Genomic DNA, 23,169 nt, shown 5'->3' on the forward strand with positions numbered 1-23,169 from the left:
CCACTTCTTCAGTTTAATACGCAGCATATCGGAATGTTACAGCAAAGTGCGCCTGCATCATAGTCAGACTTAGGAATGATGACCTCAGAAGCAACCCAATCCGGAAAAAACTGAGCAAACTAATCCTATTTTCAAGTCAGTAGTGCTACCATACCTTGACTGAGCCTCACGGACTGGCCCCAACACCGAGCTGGACAGGTGGAGCTGGAGTGTACGTACAGTATCGGTAAATATGATTCAGGTTCTGTTGGTTTTGTTGTTTCGTTCAGGTTTTGTTGGATGTTAAAGATTATCTCTTTATAACCGCTCTTTGGTCGGTCCCAGGCCCAGATGAGGCAGCAGGAGTGGAGACCTGATTCACCTGCAAGCATACATCACAGCCCACTAGTCATATTTTGTATGTTTTTTTACGCTTAATGTTTTATTCTAACAACTGACACTTACACAGTGACAGAGCATTATACTTATCTTGACTTCAAAATTCCCTCAAAATGTCCATTCACAAAATGAATTTCATATCTCGTCTCCACTTTTTTTTCTTAATAGGACTTCACAACTTAACTACCAGGTATAAATCTGATGAACAAACACTACTTTCTGATTATTCTTTGCACATAACCTTATAAATGAAAAATTAAGGGACAGCACAAAAATTATGCAATAGGCTTATAATAATCAGAGTAAACCAAAATAAAGTGAGTGTCAGTGATACAAATTGGATGCAATAATTAATTAGATTATAATTTATTCAGCCAACTCATATGATTCGAGAACCAAACCATTTAAAATGAGAAAGTAGCAGTATCTACCAACATACATGTACTTTTAAAGTTGACGAAGTCAAGTTCAAGTTCGACCTGTGTCAGATCAGCACTCGTTTCGAGCGTAATCATCCACAAAATCACCGTTTTTTTTGAATAATTCACTTGGAAATGGAATAAATCTCACCTCAACGATTTTGCATTACTCACGATGTCTGACTCCCGGGCAGGAAACTGATTAATTTGCTCGAAATCGTCGAACATTTTGAAGAAAATATGCTTCCCTGACCTATGCATCCATGTTATCACGTTGGTTTGTTTACAAGCGAGTGTCACACAAACATGGCCGCCGACCTACTCGCTCTGACTTCAGCCAATCAGGCGCATTGCGGGTCCAGGTTTTTTATATACGTCCGTGGGTGTACCTGGCTTAAATGAAGTCGGTGTAGCTGGCGTAAATGATAAGCCGTTTTGAAATCAAAATCCGTTCTGTACAGTACTGCATTGTAATTTATTGATTTTAATCACCAGGTGAAAATAATTTATAGGTCGCGCCAGACCAAAGCAAGATTACGTGAGCAAGATGGCGGATCATGGAAGGGACAAGATGGCGGATCATAGAAGGTACAAGATGGCGGATCAATGGAAGGGACATTTCAAATGACAACATGAAATTTTGTTCCCAAGGGAATGGGAATTTTTTTTTTTTTTTGTGAAATTTTCAATGGTTTTGCATATACATATATACATGCAATTGGCATAGAGGTTCGCTTACGAAGCTCTCTAAAATGAATGAATAAATAAATAAATAAATAAATAAAATGAAGGAAAAAGAAAAAGAAAAATCGAGCTCCGTGGGGCTAGACACATGACATTGGCCTAACCAAATACCGAAACCCTTGTCAGATTCCACCAAACCCCTCAGAGAAGATGTAGCTTGAACTCGATCACCCCCTAAAAAGACATCTTTTTCGGGCGTGGCTCCGCCTACAATGGGCGCAATACGCCCACTCTAGGCAGGACACAACTAGATCATGGTATCAACCTCCCACCCAAGTTTCATCAAGATCGGATGATATCATCGGGTAGTTATGCTGCGGACAGACAGACACACACACAGACAGACGCACACACATGACGAATATAGTGGTCACTTGACAACTCGTGAACCAATAACTAGAAAGCATCTCAAAATGCAAAGCCCATCAGCGTCTGGCTTGTACTCAAACTAAACTTGACAAAAATGACAGTTAAAAAAAATTGGTACATTAATTTGTGTTCTCCATATTCTCATAATTAATAGTGTTTAGAAGATTTTATGACAAAAGCTCAATTGGTAAAAATGTTATGGCCTGGAAAGACAAAAATTAAGGCTCGATGGTAAATTAACAAATGAAGACAGAAGCGATTTTAAAAACAAAACGAGGGTCTCACGCTTGATGGCGGATATTTATAGTCACTATGACTTTGCCCTTTCACGTTTTGACCTAATTTTTAATTATTTTCTGCATATTCTCATAATATGGGTTTGTTTCATAATATATATTCACATAAACACCCAAGTCTGAGGCCTGCCGACCTCTGCTGCTTCATGGAATGGCGGTGCATGGTTTTAATTGGGGTGGAGTCAGGCACGCTGTCCAGCCAATTGGTGTAAAGCAGTGGGTGGAGTCACGACAGCTGAAACTAAGGCATGTATAATATGTGATATTTTCTAAGTTCAAAAGGGGCATAACTCCGTAAAAAATTGAGGAAATGCCTCGAAACTCCGTCCTGTTCTGTAACTTGTCATACTAAAGCTATGTACCAAGTTTCAGTTGGATATATTAAAGGGTAAGGGGAAAAAATAACGAAAACCATAGGTGGGACGGACAGATAGAGAGCAAACCTTTAGTGCCCTCCGAAGAGTGGACTAATAATGACTCCCCTTCAGATACACAGACAAGGACACACAAGGAACTTTGGTGCAGAGGAGGTAATTTGGCCCATCATGCTCCCACTGCACCAACTCCAGTATCGCCACCTATCTACACACATGCTGCCTAAAGTCCTGCCAATATCCCCATACCACTCCATCTCCAATGCATCCAGGTACTTATCTAATTCCCATTTAAAACTATCTAGTATCCACTCCTGCCACTGCCTTTCAGGGAAGAAAATACCATGCATTAACCACTCTCCGACTGAAGGAGCCCTGCCTTAAAACTGTCCTATCATCTTTACCCTAAAGGTATGGTCCCTGATCCTAACATTGTACACAAGGGTGAAAAGCTCTTTCTCACCTGTCTGGTCCACAACCTTCATTGCCATAAACATGTCTATCAGACCCCTTGCAATCGCCTCATTTCTTATGTATAAATACCTGTCTCCTTCAGATGGTCCTCATAACTTAATCTAGCTAGGCCCAGAATCAATCTAGTAGGCTGACGCTGCACCCTCTCTATGGTAATGATGTCCTTCCTCAGACTGGATCTGGTGATTAAAACTGAACGCAATAGTCAAGATGACACTTCACTAGATATACGAGGGAATGTTGAAAAGTAATGCCTCCTATTCTTTTTCTCCAAAACAGGAAAATATATTTGAATGAAACTAACATTGATACTAGCATCAATCTTTATTCTACCATGGTGCACATTTATTTATCAGCATAATCTCCACTGTGGTTTCTGTCAATGTTCACGCAGTTTTGTGATACTGTCACGATAGTACTGGGCATTCTGCTGACTTAACCAGTGCTCAACAGCGGCCTTGACGTCATCGTTTCCAGCGACATTGACAGTTTAGGGAAGAGATGAAAATCTGACTGAGCCAATTCAGGGCTGGTGATCATTTATGCTGTACTCCATCAACCGTCTCTTACTCTCAGCGTTGTAATGGTGCATCCAACTCTCATCTCCATTAAGTCATCCCAACTCTCATCTCCATGAAGTCATCCCAACTCTCATCTCCATTAAGTCATCCCAACTCTCATCTCCATTAAGTCATCCCAACTCTCATCTCCATTAAGTCATCCCAACTCTCATCTGCATTAAGTCATCCCAACTCTCATCTCCAGTCATCTCATTTCCATTCAGTCATACCAAGTCTCATCTCCATTAAGTCATCCCAACTCTCATCTCCATTAAGTCATCCCAACTCTCATCTCCATTAAGTCATCCCAACTCATCTCCATTAAGTCATCCCAACTCTCATCTCCAGTAAGTCATCCCAACTCTCATCTCCATTAAGTCATCCCAACTCTTATCTCCATTAAGTCATCCCAACTCTCATCTCCATGAAGTCATCCCAACTCTCATCTCCATTAAGTCATCCCAACTCTCATCTCCATGAAGTCATCCCAACTCTCATCTCCATAAAGTCATCCCAACTCTCATCTCCATTAAGTCATCCCAACTCTCATCTCCATTAAGTCATCACAACTCTCATCTCCATTAAATCATTCTAACTCTCATCTCCAGTCATCTCATTTCCATTCAGTCATACCAAGTCTCATCTCCATGAAGTCATCCCAACTCTCATCTCCATCAAGTCATCCCAACTCTCATCTCCATTAAGTCATCCCAACTCTCATCTCCAGTCATCTCATTTCCATTCAGTCATACCAAGTCTCATCTCCAGTCATCTCATTTCCATTCAGTCACACCAAGTCTCATCTCCAGTCATCTCATTTCCATTCAGTCACACCAAGTCTCATCTCCAGTCATCTCATTTCCATTCAGTCATACCAAGTCTCATCTCCAGTCATCTCATCTCCATTCAGTCATACCAAGTCTCATCTCCATTAAGTCATCCCAACTCTCATCTCCATTAAGTCATCCCAACTCTCATCTCCATTAAGTCATCCCAACTCTCATCTCCAGTCATCTCATTTCCATTCAGTCACACCAAGTCTCATCTCCAGTCATCTCATTTCCATTCAGTCACACCAAGTCTCATCTCCAGTCATCTCATTTCCATTCAGTCATACCAAGTCTCATCTCCAGTCATCTCATCTCCATTCAGTCATACCAAGTCTCATCTCCATTAAGTCATCCCAACTCTCATCTCCATTAAGTCATCCCAACTCTCATCTCCATTAAGTCATCCCAACTCTCATCTCCAGTCATCTCATTTCCATTCAGTCATCCCAACTCTCATCTCCATTAAGTCATCCCAACTCTCATCTCCATTAAGTCATCCCAACTCTCATCTCCATTAAGTCATTCTAACTCTCATCTCCAGTCATCTCATTTCCATTCAGTCATACCAAGTCTCATCTCCATTAAGTCATCCCAACTCTCATCTCCATTAAGTCATCCCAACTCTCATCTCCATTAAGTCATCCCAACTCTCATCTCCATTAAGTCATCCCAACTCTCATCTCCAGTCATCTCATTTCCATTCAGTCATACCAAGTCTAATCTCCAGTCATCTCATTTCCATTCAGTCACACCAAGTCTCATCTCCAGTCATCTCATTTCCATTCAGTCATACCAAGTCTCATCTCCAGTCATCTCATTTCCATTCAGTCACACCAAGTCTCATCTCCAGTCATCTCATTTCCATTCAGTCACACCAAGTCTCATCTCCAGTCATCTCATCTCCATTCAGTCATACCAAGTCTCATCTCCATTAAGTCATCCCAACTCTCATCTCCATTAAGTCATCCCAACTCTCATCTCCAGTCATCTCATTTCCATTCAGTCATCCCAACTCTCATCTCCATTAAGTCATCCCAACTCTCATCTCCATAAAGTCATCCCAACTCTCATCTCCATTAAGTCATTCTAACTCTCATCTCCAGTCATCTCATTTCCATTCAGTCATACCAAGTCTCATCTCCATTAAGTCATCCCAACTCTCATCTCCATTAAGTCATCCCAACTCTCATCTCCAGTCATCTCATTTCCATTCAGTCGTACCAAGTCTCATCTCCAGTCATCTCATTTCCATTCAGTCACACCAAGTCTCATCTCCAGTCATCTCATTTCCATTCAGTCATACCAAGTCTCATCTCCAGTCATCTCATTTCCATTCAGTCACACCAAGTCTCATCTCCAGTCATCTCATTTCCATTCAGTCACACCAAGTCTCATCTCCAGTCATCTCATTTCCATTCAGTCATACCAAGTCTCATCTCCAGTCATCTCATTTCCATTCAGTCACACCAAGTCTCATCTCCAGTCATCTCATTTCCATTCAGTCATACCAAGTCTCATCTCCAGTCATCTCATCTCCATTCAGTCATCCCAACTCTCATCTCCATTCAGTCATCCCAACTCTCATCTCCATTGTCATCCCAACTCTCATCTCCATTAAGTCATCCCAACTCTCATCTCCAGTCATCTCATTTCCATTCAGTCATACCAAGTCTCATCTCCAGTCATCTCATCTCCATTCAGTCATACCAAGTCTCATCTCCAGTCATCTCATTTCCATTTAGTCATACCTAGTCTCATCTCCAGTCATCTCATTTCCATTCAGTCATACCAAGTCTCATCTCCAGTCATCTCATTTCCATTCAGTCATACCAAGTCTCATCTCCAGTCATCTCATTTCCATTCAGTCATACCAAGTCTCATCTCCATTAAGTCATCCCAATTCTCATCTCCAGTCATCTCATTTCCATTCAGTCATACCAAGTCTCATCTTCAGTCATCTCATCTCCATTCAGTCATACCAAGTCTCATCTCCAGTCATCTCATTTCCATTCAGTCATACCAAGTCTCATCTCCAGTCATCTCATCTCCATTAAGTCATCCCAATTCTCATCTCCAGTCATCTCATTTCCATTCAGTCATACCAAGTCTCATCACCAGCACTGACAACGTCATGCTGCCTTCTACCATCTTGACTGACGTAGCTCCGAGACATTGTCAGAATCACGAAACTTCCCACCCAGTGGCAGGAAGACGTAATATGTGGAATGCACTTTGTTTCCTTCAAATATCTTTACCTGTTTTTGAGAAAAATAATAGGAGGCATTACTTTTGAACACGCCCTCATATTCTGCCCACTGCCCTTCTCTCATCCACCCAATCAGAAATTACTTCATAAAACCCCAAGAAATTTGTTGAACATAATCTCCCTTCACCCATTAAGTCATCTAATTAAGATGATCTAATTAAGTCAGCAAATCAATGCTGACTGCCTTTAGTTTGTATTTGTTGAAATGTTCCCCCATCCATTCCTTAATTAATGCCCCCATCATCTTCCCGAAACTGAAGTCAAGCTTACTGATATCAGCTGTTAAAGACTCCAACAAGCAGGTAATGATAGATGTTAACATCTCGCTTATCTGCTCCCCACCTCCCTCAAAACTCTAGGATGCATTTTGTTATGTGGAAAGGGGGATCCTTAGCTAGATTGTGGTAAGTGTAGTATTAGGCTAGTGGCCAAATTTAAAAAGGGGCCTAAAATCTGAGAAACCCCTACCCACGGTAGAACAAGTCACAACCTATTTTTTCTTGAAGAGGGATGTTTGGGGAGTTAGAAAATCATGGTTGTGAACCTGAGATCATTGCACAACATTTTGAAAATCACGTTTACATGTGTACGTACCACTGCAGACTGCAAAAATGGATTTAATCGCCACAGATTTTGGCTCATATATTTGTTAATACTGGTGCTACAAACACAAATTTGGTACCAAAATGTGCGGAATGATGACATATATATGTGTAAAAACCATTTGTGATGTAACAAAGGCTTTTGTGTGACCTACAGGCAAAAATAGTGGAATTTTGCGCAATAAATCAGCTTCGGGTTTACCAATAAATATCAACTAAACAATTAATTTCTTCATAAGTATTTGAGTTGTATTACTACATATTACATCAAAATAACCCTCTATCATTCTCCTTTTTAGAAATATAACTCATAAAGATAAATCAGTTGAATTAATAGAGTTATTACCGAAACCATATGTCACCCCCCCTAAAAGTAACCGACATTGATTAATTTATAATACATGTATATGCATTAACCAAACAAGAATGATTTTAAATCCAGTTGCAGAAAATCAATTTTGAGCTTGATTGCCTTTTTCTAAAACGACTGATATATACTTATCTTTAATTATTTCATTTCAGATGCTTGTGCTGACAATTGATCTGCAATTATGGATCTGGAACCACCTGTTGCGAAGCGTCGTAAAATTGACACTGACCACTGCATCATATGCTTTAAACCCCTCGACCCTAAAAAGCAAGAAGTTGTAAAGAACCCAACATTTAATGGTTTGAGTGCAATCTTCAAAGCAAGTCAAATCAGAAAAGATGACGTTTATGAAAGTATCTGGCCTTTGCAACAAGACATATTGAGTCTTGATTTGAAAGTATCATTCCACAAATCGTGTCGGGCCAAGTATACCAGCAAGTCAAATATCTCCACATCCAACCCCAGTGAGAGTGACCAGCAACCATGCGCGTCTGCGGCAACAGAACACACAAGAAGCAGCAGAAATGAAACAGCTGGGTCTGACATCAGGGCTAACTGCTTCATTTGTGGAAAATCCAACACTTCCAGAAACAAGCTTACACCGGTATCTACAGGAACTGGACAGTCCACCAGAGAAAAAGTTCTGGCAGCAGCTGACAAAAGACAAGACAATAAAATACACGTGCGCATGCTTGCCTTTCCAGATTTGTTCGCCTATGATGCCAAGTACCACAGGTTATGCTATTCACACTATATTTCAGAACGGAACATCACTGCTGCAATTCGTAAATCAGGAGAGGAAACAATGGGCACATTACATGATGAAGCTTTTGATGATCTGAAATGTTATCTGGAACAAACTGTGTTCTCCAAAACTAAGACAGTGACACCCCTCGTTCATCTGAAAGATGAATACGTTGGATATTTGGTTTCACTGGGTACCACGAATGCAGAACAGTATAAAACTTGGAAGTTGAAGGAGCGATTAACTAAATATTATGGTGACCAAATAGTCTGTGTAACATTTGATGGCCACACTGACATCATATGCTCTTCTTCTGTGACCTTAGGTGATGCCCTGAGAAAAGCCACGATTCTGCAGAGCATGACTGATGAACCAGAATATGAAGACATCCCGTCTGATGTACCATCAGCCATAGATAGTGAAATGCATACTTTGCATGCTGCAGCTGGTATCCTGAGGAAGCACATGGCTGATATCGAGCATGTTGGAAATATGTATGCACCTGTCGAGGAAACAGATATTCAGCACTGTGCAGAATTCGTTCCTAATACACTCTACGACTTTATTCAGTGGTGCACCAGTGAGAAATCACACACGAATGTAACCAGCTGTAGTGATGAAGGTGTTATGAAGAACAACCTGAGGACGATCGCCATTTGTCACAATATAATATCACAGAGCCGTCGAGTGTACTCCACAATAACGCTTGGTTTAGCCTTGCAGGTGCATCATGAATTGGGAAGCAAGCATCTCATTGACATGCTTCATTAATTAGGACACTGTGTGTCCTATGATGAGGTGAGACGTTTCCTCACGTCTGTGGCTGTTGATCAAACTGCCTCGGAGGGTATTTACATGTCAAAACCCATGAAAACCAACAAACGAGATAAATTGATGGTGGATTCAGAAGTACTTTTCCGGCGGCTGCTTGCTGTCTCAAAGAAACGCGATGTCAGTCTGGAACAAGTCCTGACACATGAACTGGCTCCTGTGCCACCGTCCCTCTTCAACAATGATGGGACAATGCGAAAAACCAACAAGGAGGATCTGGCAAAGAAGTTAGAAGCTAATTGCGAGGATGTCCAGGTGCTCGAACCCTCTGACCAACATGATACTGCTTATGTCATTGATGGGATGGCACTACTTCAGGCACTTGATGAAGCCCAGTTTGACACATTTGACGATCTCGGACGTACCATAATGCAGAAGATTCGGTCACTGCTTGCTAGTAACCAAGGTGTGACATCAGTTACATTGGTTTTTGACAGGTATGATGTACCACTCTCTATCAAGCAGCTGGAAAGAGAACGTCGCACTGGTGGAGAGTCAACACCCAGATATGTCATCGATGGACAACGCACAGTTCCAAACTACAGGAAGTTCCTGAAGAACACCACAAACAAATCAGCGCTTGCCGATTTCCTCTGCAGTTACTTGACAGTAGCCGCCCAATTGCAGCTTGAGGAAAACCAATCTGTCACACTGGCAGGAGGCTTTAACGATGGCCTGCTAGTTAAAGTTGTGGATCATAGAGGCATCCGGGAACTACCTGAATTGTTCAGCACACATGAGGAGGCTGACACACGGCTCCTGCTACATGCTATCCATCTCGCCAGAGCACACTCAAGGGTCATTGTACGATGTGATGACACTGACGTGTTGGTCCTACTCATCTATTACTGTGGGAAAGGCATGTTTGGGGACACCAAAGTGTACATGAATGCGGGTCACTGTACAAAAACAACGAATCGTCAGAGATTCATTCCTGTCAACAGAATAACGGACGACATCGGTCAGGATACGTCAAGTTGCTTGCCAGCATCACATGCTATAAGTGGCTGTGACACAACCTCCTCGCTGTTCAAAGTCGGGAAACGCACTGCATATTCGAAACTCAAGCAAAACATTGCACACTTGGCACCACTGTCACGGTTAGGCCAAACCAGAGATACAACCAATGTCGGCAGCACTGCCACAAAATATGCTCCGTCGTTGTATGGTTCAAAGTCAAGTCACACACTCGACCAACTTCGTTATGTTTATGCCTGCACAAGTGACAAACCAGCATCTCTCTTCCCACCAACAGACGATGCTTTCGAACAACATCTGAAGCGAGCAAATTACCAGGTGGCGATATGGACCCACAGCCATGTAGCGAAGCCTGTACTTTGGAACCCCGATGGTAATGGATGGCAGGTCAGAGACAACAAACTTGAGCCTGTCATGTTCCAAAAGGATGCAGCCCCAAGGGAGGTTCGAGATCTCACGCATCTCTACTGCACCGACGATGACTGTAGGCAGAGCAGAACATGTCATTGTATCTCTGCAGGACTGACCTGCACTGAATTCTGCTCGTGTAGTGCAAACGATTGTCCAAATGTTGATGATTCTGTTGTCTTTGACGACGGCACCGATGAAGAGCGTGACTGAACTTTTAAATGTATTACATGTATTACTTCATGTAATAGATGTACATAAGTTACAGTGCATGTTATGAATTCATTATCGTCATATGTGAAATAGCTTATATCAACATGATGTCTATAAAAGTCACTTTCACAATTGTGTCAGAATCTTAAGTCCATTCTTCATGTTGCATATCTGCTTCGGGATTTCTATCGGTCAGCATCAGTGGGGCGACATATGATTTCAGTTATAACTATATCATTTCAGTGACAATTATATCATTAGATATATTTTTCAAAGGGTAAATAAACTTGGATTATGTTGATGTAACAAGTATGACTGCAAGTCCAATATTTTTGAAGTAATTAATGTTTTTGTTGATATTTATTGGTAAACCCGAAGCTGATTTGTTGCGCAAAATTCCACTATTTTTGCCTGTAGGTCACACAAAAGCCTTTGTTACATCACAAATGGTTTTTACACATATATATGTCATCATTCCGCACATTTTGGTACCAAATTTGTGTTTGTAGCACCAGTATTAACAAATATATGAGCCAATATGAGCCAAAATCTGTAGCGATTAAATCCATTTTTGCAGTCTGCAGTGGTACACATGTAAACGTGATTTTCAAAATGTTGTGCAATGATCTCAGGTTCACAACCATGATTTTCTAACTCCCCAAACATCCCTCTTCAAGAAAAAATAGGTTGTGACTTGTTCTACCTTGGGTAGGGGTATGCCACCCAAAACCTCATTTGGCCACTAGCCTATATGGTGGGCCTTGTGTTTCGAGTACGTTAGATTGCCATGTAACAGGGCCCTGTCGGAGTATGTTGTTTGTTACACGTGATGCTGAGGATGTGGTGTATGCAATTTACAGACAGGTTAGGCATTAATTTTGTGGGTGTAAACACCTCATGTTTGTAGGCAAGGCTAGTAGGTGAGAACTTCCCATGAGAGAGGCACACATGTCATGTGTGAGAAAGGCCATCACAATCTCTCTAGCCTGTATGTGTTTGCCATGGCAGTGTAATGTGCTGTGGAACCGGAAGTGCCATCGCGCATTTATTTTTACTCGTACATCCATTCCATATGGGAGTGGCAGGAAGGGTCATTTCTCTCTGGGGTATGTAGATTACAATAAATAGATCTATGATCGGGCCTCAGGAATATTTACCAAGTATTTGGTTTTGCCAAGGTTTGTTCATTTACCAAGTTTCTTGTAGAGCGCTCGCCATGTGGTTTAAGCATTCGAGCAAGCACTCCATTCAAAACCATTAATAAAGAACAGCTGGCTTGGCAAACACCAGCTAGCTGCTTAGTAACTGAACACCCTGGGTTTCCTCCCTTTCAATTTATTGTTAAACTGCAGGAGCGACTGTTTCAAAAGGTAATCATCTGTGCTTGGTCAAGGAGGAAAAACCCCTTGGGGAGATGGGATATTATTAGTATTAATATTGTTTTGTGGTGCTGTGCACACACAACTCGTTTGCCAAGAAGGTAGGCCACCACGCGTTGTACAAACTGAAAGACTTTATTATCAGCTCGCACGTAAGCACTGGGCGGGCTCGACCTTCGAGCCCGCATATATGTCCCGAGGCCACGCCTTGCCCCGGGGCGTGGCCGGTCGGCCGAAAGGCGGGGCATGTATCTCAGTTCCACCCTGTGCCTCGTGACGCCTTTGCTCCGGGCGTGGCCCGAGCTGCACTTCCACGCCCGGGCGCTCGCGCCACCCACTGGTGCGCGGAATTATTGCCCACTGACATTGTGCCCGCCACAGTTTTGTAATAACATTAATGTTAAACTATTATATTTTGTGTTGTTGTTACTTTTGTTATTAGAAGCAGCTTTGGAAAAACGCTTCAACAAAGCTATTTTAGCACGGATATACAGCTTAACACAGAACCCCCTTGGCCAGGAAAACCTCCTTGGGATGGGGGGGGGGGGGGGGGGAGTTAAATCGCCGCAACCTCCATCGTGTGACCCTTCGTCCTCCTTTCAAATTTTGTTGAGATTGGATAAGAAACGACCGAATGTATCATGGACAAAAATCGTCACACGGACAGATAGACACAAAATTGTATATTTTAGTATGACGAGTACACTCGTTCACCACGGCAGCGGCAGGAAGTGTCATTCCTCTCTGGGATATATAGATTACAGTAGATCTAAGGTCAGGCCTCAATAACATTGGGGGGGGGGGGGGGATTGTTCATTCCTTTACCAAGTTTATTGTAAAGCGCTGCTCCCAAGTGGCTTAAGCATTCAAGCAAGCACTCCATTCAAAACTATTGATAAGGAACGGCTGGCTTGGCAAGCGCTAGCTAGCTGCTTGGAAACTGAACACACCCCGGGTTTCCTCCCTTTCAGTTTTTAAACAGCAGAAGCGACTGTTTCGAAAGGTATTTAAACATGCTTGTGGTTTATAATATTTCTACTTCTCGTAAGGGTGCTCCTATGAAAACGGCACGATAAGATGTTTATACACGTTAACACGGTGCTTGTTAAAGGAGGACACACCCCTTGCGGAGGGGGGCAAATCAATTCGCTACAACATTCATGGTGTGACCCTTATTCCTCCTGTCAAATTTTGTTGAGATTGGATAAGTAACGACCGAATGTATCGCGGTCAAAAATCGTCAGACAGACAGAAACCAAATTGCGTATTTTAGTATGATTGGCGCCACCCCATGGGCAGAACTGATAGAGGAGAACTTCACCCACGAGGAAGAAGAAGAGAACAAGAGAGACTGGAGGATGGAGAAGAAAGGGCCTTGGTGTGAGAGAGATGAGAAAGCCTCATGCGAAAGGAGGACAAACAAGTTCTCACGGAGGAGTTTTGTGAGGAGACTTATCATGGTTCTCTTGAGCTTTGCGTCACCGTCACCATCATCTGGAGTTAGGAAGAATATGAAGGGCAGAGCAGTCGCCTCGATCGCTTGGAGGACAAAAGGGTCCACGAGGGCCTGGTGGAGGCTGATTGTCACTGTTCTTCCTCTGTTTTTCATCATGCTCATTTTGGCTTTTGACATCTTGGGAGCTGCTCGTCACTGGTTTCCGAAATGGGCTGCTTTGAGTCCGGCGGCCACCATGTGTATCAGAGAAAAGGTAAGTCTCACCTGCTTTATGGTCTTGTTGTGCGAGTGTGATCCGTGGCACCTAGTGGGTTAGGAATTGCTTTATTTCCAGTCATTGTGCATATGTTTGAGTGTTTCCATTTACCTGTTTGTGTCAATTTGACCCAATTGGTTAATTCCGTTTTTTTTGTTTATAGCAGCTTGTTTACCCTCTTCCCTGTTTACTTTACAAATAAATCCTTTAAAAGGTAAAGAAACGTGTTGGAGACATGTCTGCTTTTCGTGTGCGTTTGCCGTCAATTTCGGCCCAATTAAAAAATCTTTGGATAACGGTAAAGTTATAATTCATTGAGCGCAGTGCAATAAAAGATCGTTTGGTCTATCTCCCGAGACTAAAGGTCTTGGCGCTGAGGTTTCTGTCTTAACAGGAGCCTCAGACATCTACCCTTTTACATCATCTTTTACATCTACCCTTTGTCTAACGTTTAAAATAAAAATAAGAAATTATTATTATTTCCTTCTCTCCTTGCCCCGCCCCCTTTATCTCCTTTTCTTCCACGTCTTCCTTCCATCTCCAGCCGTCTCGCCTTTCCAATTCTAGTTTCATCCATCTCATTTAACCCTTTCTCCTTTCTCTGATCCACGCCCTCACTTCAGGGACTTTTCCCAGATTGTTTTTTCACGGTTTTGTTTAAATATGTTTAAACTTTCCCCTGCAGTGATTTATTCGATAGTTTATTACAACATGCTGTTTTTTTTCCTATTTAAAAGGCTTTTTTCAATTTCCTCTTCAAATCATTCCACTTCAAAAAAAAATTCAATCTCTCACAGTCATTCCTCCCTACATTCTCTAAACTCACCTTCATTACACCCCTCCTCTATTGTTCTCAAACGGATCTCTGACTTGAAAATCCCAATAGACCCAGGTTGTAATAAATGTTCGTTTATCATCAATCGTCCACTTTCTAAATTCCCCCCTCACCCATTAACTCCTAAACTCCCCCCTCACCATCCCCTTCAAAACTCCCCCCTCACCCATCCCCTTCAAAACTCTCCCCTCATCCATCCCCTTCAAAACTCCCCCACCCCTCCCCTTCTAATCTCCCCCCCCCCCTACAATCTCTCTCCAAATCTCCCCTCGACCACCTCCTCCTCAAAGCTGCCTCCTCCCCACTTCCTCTCCCTTCCATCACATACCTCCACCTTCTCCAACCTTCGACTATGCTCTGCCCCTCTCAATCAACACCTCACTGTGCCTCTTCCCATCACCATCAAACCTTTTGTCCTCCTCATCCTTCCCTTTCTCCTAACTCTTCTGCAATCCCAGACACACTATCAACAGCTCTCCCTACCTCCCCCTCTCACCCCTCATCTTACCCTACCCCTCCCCTACCCTGTCATGTACCCGATGCTCCCCCTCCCTCTTCCTTAATGGTATGGACCTCAAACATCCGCAGCCTACGCTCAAACCTGACTGATCTCTCCATACAGGTTGCTTCTGACAAACCAGACTTGATCTGCTTTACAGAAACTTTCCTCCTTCAAGATGTCTCTGATTCTTTCATATCTCTTCCTGGTTATTCCCTCCTCAGGTATGATAGACCTGAGCCGCGTCCTGGTGGTGGGATTGCTATCTTTATCAAAAACTCTCTTCCTCACTCTCCTTGCACTGCCCTCTCTCCACCTCACCCCCAGGAGTACCTCTGGCTACAGCTTTCTCTTCGCTCCCACCTTTTGTTCATATGTGTTCTGTTCCGTCCTCTAAACAGTGATGAACCAATTTACATTTCGCTGTCTGACAACATGGACCAACTTCTATCAACTCTATTTGGGGTGAAATTAGTGGGGGTAGAAAAGATCAAGGTTTTGGATGGGGGAAGATAAGAGATGGTGGTGAACAGCTGTTTTAAAGACCTGGAGGGTGGAGTGGGATTGAAGAGAGTGAGGGAGTTTGTTCCAGAGGCGGGAGAAAAGAGGAATGAAGGAGTGAAGGTGAGCAGAGAGTCTTGATTTTGGCAGTTTAACCATAAGAGGGTTGCAGGCAGATCTTGTGCGACCTGTAGGAATATTTGGGGGACAGAGCCCAGAGAGAGCTGGGGGGCCAAGGCCAGAGAGGAGTCGGCAGAAGACAGAAAGAACACCAACCTGCCTGCGGTGAGTGAGTGAAAGGCCCTTGGAGTTAGCTTCATCGCGGGAGATTCCAATGATTCTGAACGCTTTGGTTTCAACAGCGTGAAGGTGAGCTAGGTGTGAGGCAGGAGCACCAGCCCAGAGGGGAGAGCAGTATTCCATTGAGCTGCGGATGAAATCCTTGTTTGTGGTGAGGAGCTCAGGTGTGCCAAGGAAGGACTTCGCACGACGGAGGATGCCCAGTCGGCGACTGGCTTTGGAGGTCAGATTTGAAATGTGGTTTTCCCAGGAAAGATCATGGCAGATAGTGAGACCCAAAAGCTTGACTGACAGAACTTATTGGAGAGGATTATTCAGAAAGTGGATGGGAGTGTTCAGTCGGTCTTTTCGGAGAGACATCGTAAGAGGGTGAGATTTGTCAGGATTGAAAGACATGTTCCACTTGTTTGCCCAGTCTGTGATTTTGTCCAGGTCTGCAGAGAGTGAGGAGGCTGCAGACTGCCGATCTGAGGGATGAGGAATGGAGTGACAAAGAGTCGAGTCATCAGCAAAGAGATAGAGAGGATTTTCAAGAGAGTCAGAGAGATCATTGATGAAGACCAGAAAAAGCACAGGGCCCAGAACACTGCCTTGGGGAACTCCAGCCTGAACAGGAGGAGGAGATGAGAGAAACCCATTCAGGGCCACACGTTGACTACGACTAGAGAGGAAGTCCGCCAGCCATGCGTGGAGATTTCCATGGACACCAAAGGAGGCGAGTTTGGTGAGCAGAGCGGGGTGCCAGACTGTATCGAAGGCACGTGATATGTCAAGGGAGACAGCTCTAATTTCCTGTTTGGCATTGAGGACCTCCATCCATTGTTGAGAAAGCAGAAGCAGCATGTCCAGAGTAGAGTGACCAGGTCTGAAACCAAATTGATGATCAGAGATCAAGCCATTGTAGAAGAGGAAAGATTTCATATCCGAAGCAATGATGGATTCCATGACTTTGCTGATAATTGGGAGAAGGCTGATTGGTCTGTAGTTGCTAGGATCTTTTTTGCACCTTTTTTGTGCAAAGCGGTGATGTTGGCTGATTTCCAAGAATATGGCAGATGACCTTGAGTAAAAGAGAGGGTGAAGAGAACAGAGAGAGGGAGTGAAAGAGCGGAAGAACAGGATTTTAGGACCCGTGGGCTGATGCCGTCAGGTCCAGTTGCAGAATCAGAGTCGAGTGTTGACAGAAACTTTTCCACCTTGTCAGGAGGAAAGGACACAGATTCCAGGAGCAGCTGGGTATGACTGGGTACGGTGGGTACAGAGAGGGATGGGTTTGGGACACAAGATTTAGAGGCAAACACAGAGTTGAGGCATTCAGCTTTTTCACGTGCGGAGTCAGCCGTGTAGCCATTTGAGGTGAGGGAGGGGATGGACGGGGAACAAACACCAGAAACAGATTTGACCAGATGCCACCAGGATTTGGAAGAGGGAGACAGATAAGAGAGTTCGGTCTTGAGAACGGAGAGATATTGTTTCCTGGCTCTCCTAAGGGTGGACACACACTTGTTTCGGGCTTTGTGAAAGGAAATGAGATTTCCTTCCATTGGATTTGCTTTCCAGGAGACGAAAGCAAGTTGTTTCTGGGAAACAGCCCCACCACAAGATTACGTGTATCATGGACGGGAGGAAGGGTATGACAACTGAAGACGAGATGGGAAAAATCTGTGCATGAGAGAGAGGAATTTACTTTGGAAGAATTCCCAGGATGAGTTGATGTAAGAGGTGGTAGAGATGGGAGACCAGTCCAGATGATTGATGGCTGCTTGAAGGCCGTGCCAGTTGGCCTGAGTGAAATGCCAGACTCGTCGACGCTGAGCAGGCTCCCTGAGAATGGTCAGAGAGATGTCCACTTTAACAAGCACATGATCAGATGATCCGATTGGAGCAGAAGAAGAGCAGCAGACATTTTCAGGGAAGTTAGTCATAACCAAGTCCAGAAGATAAGATGCTCCGTTGACTGAGATCCGGGTCGGGAAATTGACAGATTGTGTCAGTCCCATTGAGTCGCAGAAGTCTTTTGCTGAAGAGCCATGGCTGGTGAGAGAGGTACCCACACCCAGCCAACTGGCATGGTGACAATTGAAATCACCACATATGAGGAAGCGAGAGTTGGGATGGGTAGATAGAAGTTGGTCCATATTATCAGACAGCGAGATGTAGATGGAGTCATCACTGTTTGGTGGATGGTACAACACACATATGAACAAAAGGTGGGAGTGAAGGGGAAGCCGTAGCCCAAGGTATTCCTGGGGGTGAGGTGGAGAGAGGGCAGTGCAGGGCGAGTGAGGAAGAGAGTTTTTTTTATAAAGATAGCATCCCCACCTCCAGGACGAGGCTCAGGTCTATCATACCGGAGGAGGGAGTAACCTGGGAGAGATACCAAGGAATCAGAGACATCATGAAGGAGAAAAGTTTCTGTTACGCAGGTTACGTCTGGTTTGTCAGAAGCAACCTCTATGGAGAGATCAGTCATGTTTGAGCGAAGGCCCCGGATGTTTGAGGTCTATACCGATTATGAAGAGGAAGGGGGCGCATCGGATACAGAACGGGGGGGGGGAGGGGTAGGGTAAGATGTGGAAGAGGAGGAAGTGGTAGGGAGGGCTGTTGAAGGTGTGTCAGGGATTTCAGAATAGCTTGGAGAGAGGGAAGAATGGGGCGGACAAAAGGTTTGATGGAGATTGGGTGAGGCACAGTGAGGTGTTATTTGAGGAAGGAGAAGAGCGAGACAGAAGGTTGGGGGAGAGGAAGGTGAAAGTTGGAAGGGGGAAGAAGCGGGGAGGACGCTTTGAGGAGGAGGGGTGAGAGGGGAGTCTAGGAGGGGAGGAGCGAGGGAGAGTCTCGGAGGGGAGGGGTGTGGGGGGAGTTTAGGAGGGAAGGGGCAAGGGTGGAGATTTGAAAGGGATGGGTGATGGGGAAGATTTGGAGGGGAGGGGCAATGGGGAAGATTTGAAAGAGATGGGCGATGGGGAAGATTTGGAGGGGAGGGGCAAGGGGGTAGATTTGGAGGGGAGGGGTGATGGGGAAGTTTTGGAGGGGAGGGGTGATGGGGAAGTTTTGGAGGGAAGGGGTGATGGGGAAGATTTGGAGGGGAGGGGCAAGGGGGAAGATTTGAAAGGGATGGGTGATGGGGAAGATTTGGAGGGGAGGGGCAAGGGGGAATATTTGAAAGAGATGGGTGATGGGGAAGATTTGGAGGGGAGGGGTGATGGGGAAGTTTTGGAGGGGAGAGGTGATGGGGAAGTTTTGGAGGGAAGGGGTGATGGGGGAGACTTGGAGGGGAGGGGTGAGATTGGATTTTGAAAATTGTACAATTAATGGGAAACGAACATTTATTGCAAAATGACTTTCTTGAGACCTTCGAGTTAAAAATACGTTTGAGGACGCTGAAGGAGGGGTGGAGTGCAGGAGAGTTTCGAGAATGTAGAAAAGAGGAACTGTAAGAGATGGAATTTTTTTTTTGGAATGAATAGATTTGGAGAGCAAGTCGAAAGCATCCTTTTATAGAAGAAGAAGAAAAAGGTGTTATAGAATACGACAGAATACAGTTCATCAGGGGAAAGTTAAAGTAAAGGTTGGTGGTCTTTCTGTCTTCTACCGACTCCTCTACGTCCTAGCTCCCCCAGCTCTGTCTGTGCTCTGTCCCCCAAATATTCCTGCAGGTCGCACAAGATCTGCCAGCAACCCTCTTATGGTTAAACTGACAAAATAAAGACTCTCTGCTCACCTTCCCTCTTTCATTCCTCTTTTCTCCCGCCTCTGGAACAAACTCCCTCACTCTCTTCAATCCCACTCCTTCCTCCAGGTCTTTAAAACAGCTGTTCACCACCATCTCTTGTCTTCCCCCATCCAAAACCTTGATCTTTTCTACCCCTCCCCACCCCCACCCCCCCCCCCCCCCCCCCCCCCACGTTAATTCACCCCAGATCCACTTTTTTGAAATACCAACTTTTTTCCTGGAAGTCCTAGCTGTGTCTATGTGTTTTATAACTCTCCCACCTCCCCCCCGCCCCCACCTCCCCATGTCTCCCCTCCCCAAGCCCTCTCCCTCCCACAGATCTCCCTATGTCCCTGCTCTCAAATGTTGTACTTGTGTGCTTCCCTCTCTCCCCATCTTGTCTACCGCTCCCTTTATCTTATGTTTTCTGTGTCAGTTTGTGTTTTTGTGATTAATGTTAGCTCTTACACGAGCCTCGATCTTGTATATATGTATAAAAAAAGGATGTGACAATATTATCCAGCCCTGAAACCTTATCACCCCTTAATTTTCTAGCTGTTTCTTCACTTCAACTCCAACTGGAATCTCTTCAAATGTTATTGCTCACCCTCGAGATATATACTCCCAGCATGTCGGAAGTTCCCCTGCCTGTTCCTGTGTAAATGTAAAAGAAGAAAAGAGCTTTTTAATTAGCCTGCCATCTCACATGCACTATGAACTAATGCTGCTGCTGTCCTATTCCTCAATGGGCCCACACTTCTCTTAACCTGCTGCTCCTCCCCCACCTTATGTTACATTTAATATTGATGTCCATATCCTTCTAATATTTATATTACTATTATTACTATTATTACTATTATTACTATTATTACTATTATTACTACTATTATTACGACTATTATTACTACTATTATTAATACTATTATTACTACTATTATTGCTACTATTATTACTACTATTACTATTATTATTATGACTATTATTACTACTATTATTATTATTACTATTATTACTACTACTAGCGGGGTCACCCGTGGGAATCCCACGGGCATGGATGTGTGTGACATTTCGACATATTGAGTTAGATGCTGCACATTCATTTTTACAAAATGGTTACTGGCAAGTCATCAGATCCAGAAATGGTGTGATGAACACTTTATTTATTTCACATAATATGTGACCCCTCACTCCTCTCCACCTGACACTCTCCTGTCTCCACCTAGCACTCCTCTCCTCTCCAAACCCTCACATCCCTCTCCTTTCCAATCCCTCACCTCTCCAATCCCTCACACTCCTCTCCTCTCCAATCCCTCACACGCCTCTCCAATCGCGCCTCACACTCCTCTCCAATCGCGCCTCACACTCCTCTCCAATCACGCCTCACACTCCTCTCCAATCGCACCTCACACTCCTCTCCAATCGCGCCTCACACTCCCCTCCAATCACTCCTCTCCAATCGTGCCTCACACTCCTCTCCAATCGCGCCTCACACTCCTCTCCAATCGCGCCTCACACTCCTCTCCAATCGCGCCTCACACTCCTCTCCAATCGCGCCTCACTCGCCTCTCCAATCGGCTTTCCCCGTCTCGTTTCTCTCGTTTTTCTCCCGTCTCGTTCTTTTTCTTGCTCCAAATCGGCCCATCTCGCCCGTCGGCCCGTCGGAATCGGAAATCGGCCCGTCTTGCTTTCGTGCTTGCACGTAAATAAATTGTGTTCATGACACCATTTCTGGATCTGATGACTTGCCAGTAACCATTTTGTAAAAATGAATGTGCAGCATCTAACTCAATATGTCGAAATGTCACACACATCCATGCCCGTGGGATTCCCACGGGTGACCCCGCAAGTTTGCATTGACGTTCGTCGATGGACTCGTTCGCCCGTCTCATTCGTTTTCTTGCTACATCCTGTTCAAGTCTGCGTTCTTCATCGATCGTCTCATTCATTTTGGAAATATAAGTTTCCACGCAGCGCATGAATTGTCACGATCCTCAAGAGGAATTTGTCTCGTAATCATCAAATGATAAATGGCAAGTAAATTACATTGTGAAAATTTAATATTTCAAATAGACCTATTTAAAGTGTATGCGCAAATAACTAATAAATAAAAAAACGAAGAAATATGTCTCGGTAATTTCCTGAACTCGGTAATTTCTCGGTAATTTTACTTCCGGCTAAAAATGTTGAATGAAATAAAAACGAAGAAATATATGTCGTTTTGTGACGACTGTCATCAAAGGTAAACGGTGAATTCACTCGGTTTATTCGGTTCGGCTCGGTTTAAATAAAAAGCGATAATGTCGAAATGTTGACGTCTGTGTCATGTTGGGCGGTGTATGATACTTGTTGGCTGTTGGGCGGTGATATGGTGTATTTTTAAAAATATATCTCTGCGTTTTCCCGCGTTGCTGACACCGAGTCTAAAACCATGATGGTGAGTTATATTGGAGATAAAGGCGTGAGAGAGACTCAATGGCCTTGAAGTTACAGGCATTTGAGAATTCATTTCGTTCTATAAACGGCAACTTTCATCGGATTTTCTTCTCTTTTTTTTTCAACCGAGTCTAAAACTATGTTAGCGACTGTGAAAAATGAAATGATATATCGAATTTAAAATAGATATCGACACATTGCCGTCGGTGTCATGTTGGGCGGTGTATGATACACCATGACGCGATTTTAAAAAATATATCTCTGCATTTTCCCGCGTGTGTGGAATGTTTGTGGAAAATTAAAGATTTCAAATAAACCTATTTAAAGTGTATGCGCACATAACTAATAAAAAAAACGAAGAAATATCTCTCGGTAATTTCCTGAAACATATTTTACTTCCGGCTAATATGTTGAATGAAATAAAAACGAAGAAATATATGTCGGCATCATTGTTGACGTTTTTGTGACGACTATCATCAAACGAAATAGTAATATATCATAACGGAAAAGCAAAAGCGAATTTTTAATATATATCGACACATTGCCGGCGGTGTCATGTTGGGCGGTGTATGATACACCATGACGCGATTTTTAAAAATATATCTCTGCATTTTCCCGCGTGTGTGGATTGTTCTCAATTATTGCTGACACCGAGTCTAAAAGTAAAACCATCGATAAAAATGAAATCATATGGTGAGTTAGATTGGAGATAAAGGCGTGAGAGAGACTCAATGGCCTTGAAGTTACAGGCCTTTGAGAATTCATTTCGTTCTATAAACGGCAACTTTCATCGGATTTTCTTCCCGTTTTTTTTCAACCGAGTCTAAAACTATGTTAGCGACTGTGAAAAATGAAATGATTTATCGAATTTGATTTGAAATAAAACTGGGAGAGAGAGGAAGACACCACGGGCCTACAAAACAGGACTCAAAGCTATG

General features: G+C 43.7%; 1 long non-coding RNA gene across 1 annotated transcript in view; it reads right to left on the reverse strand.

Moving 5' to 3' along the window:
- Positions 1-210: 210 nt before the first annotated feature.
- LOC137434648 (uncharacterized) overlaps positions 211-23,169 on the reverse strand; it is a 55,643-nt gene continuing 32,684 nt past the window's right edge. The window contains exon 3 of the long non-coding RNA XR_010985898.1: positions 211-361. This is a non-coding gene — a long non-coding RNA (uncharacterized LOC137434648). The remainder of the gene's footprint in view (positions 362-23,169) is intronic.

This window comes from Myxine glutinosa, chromosome 9 (genome assembly GCF_964187855.1).
Source record: "Myxine glutinosa chromosome 9, kmMyxGlut1.1, whole genome shotgun sequence".
Lineage (NCBI taxonomy): Eukaryota > Metazoa > Chordata > Myxini > Myxiniformes > Myxinidae > Myxine > Myxine glutinosa.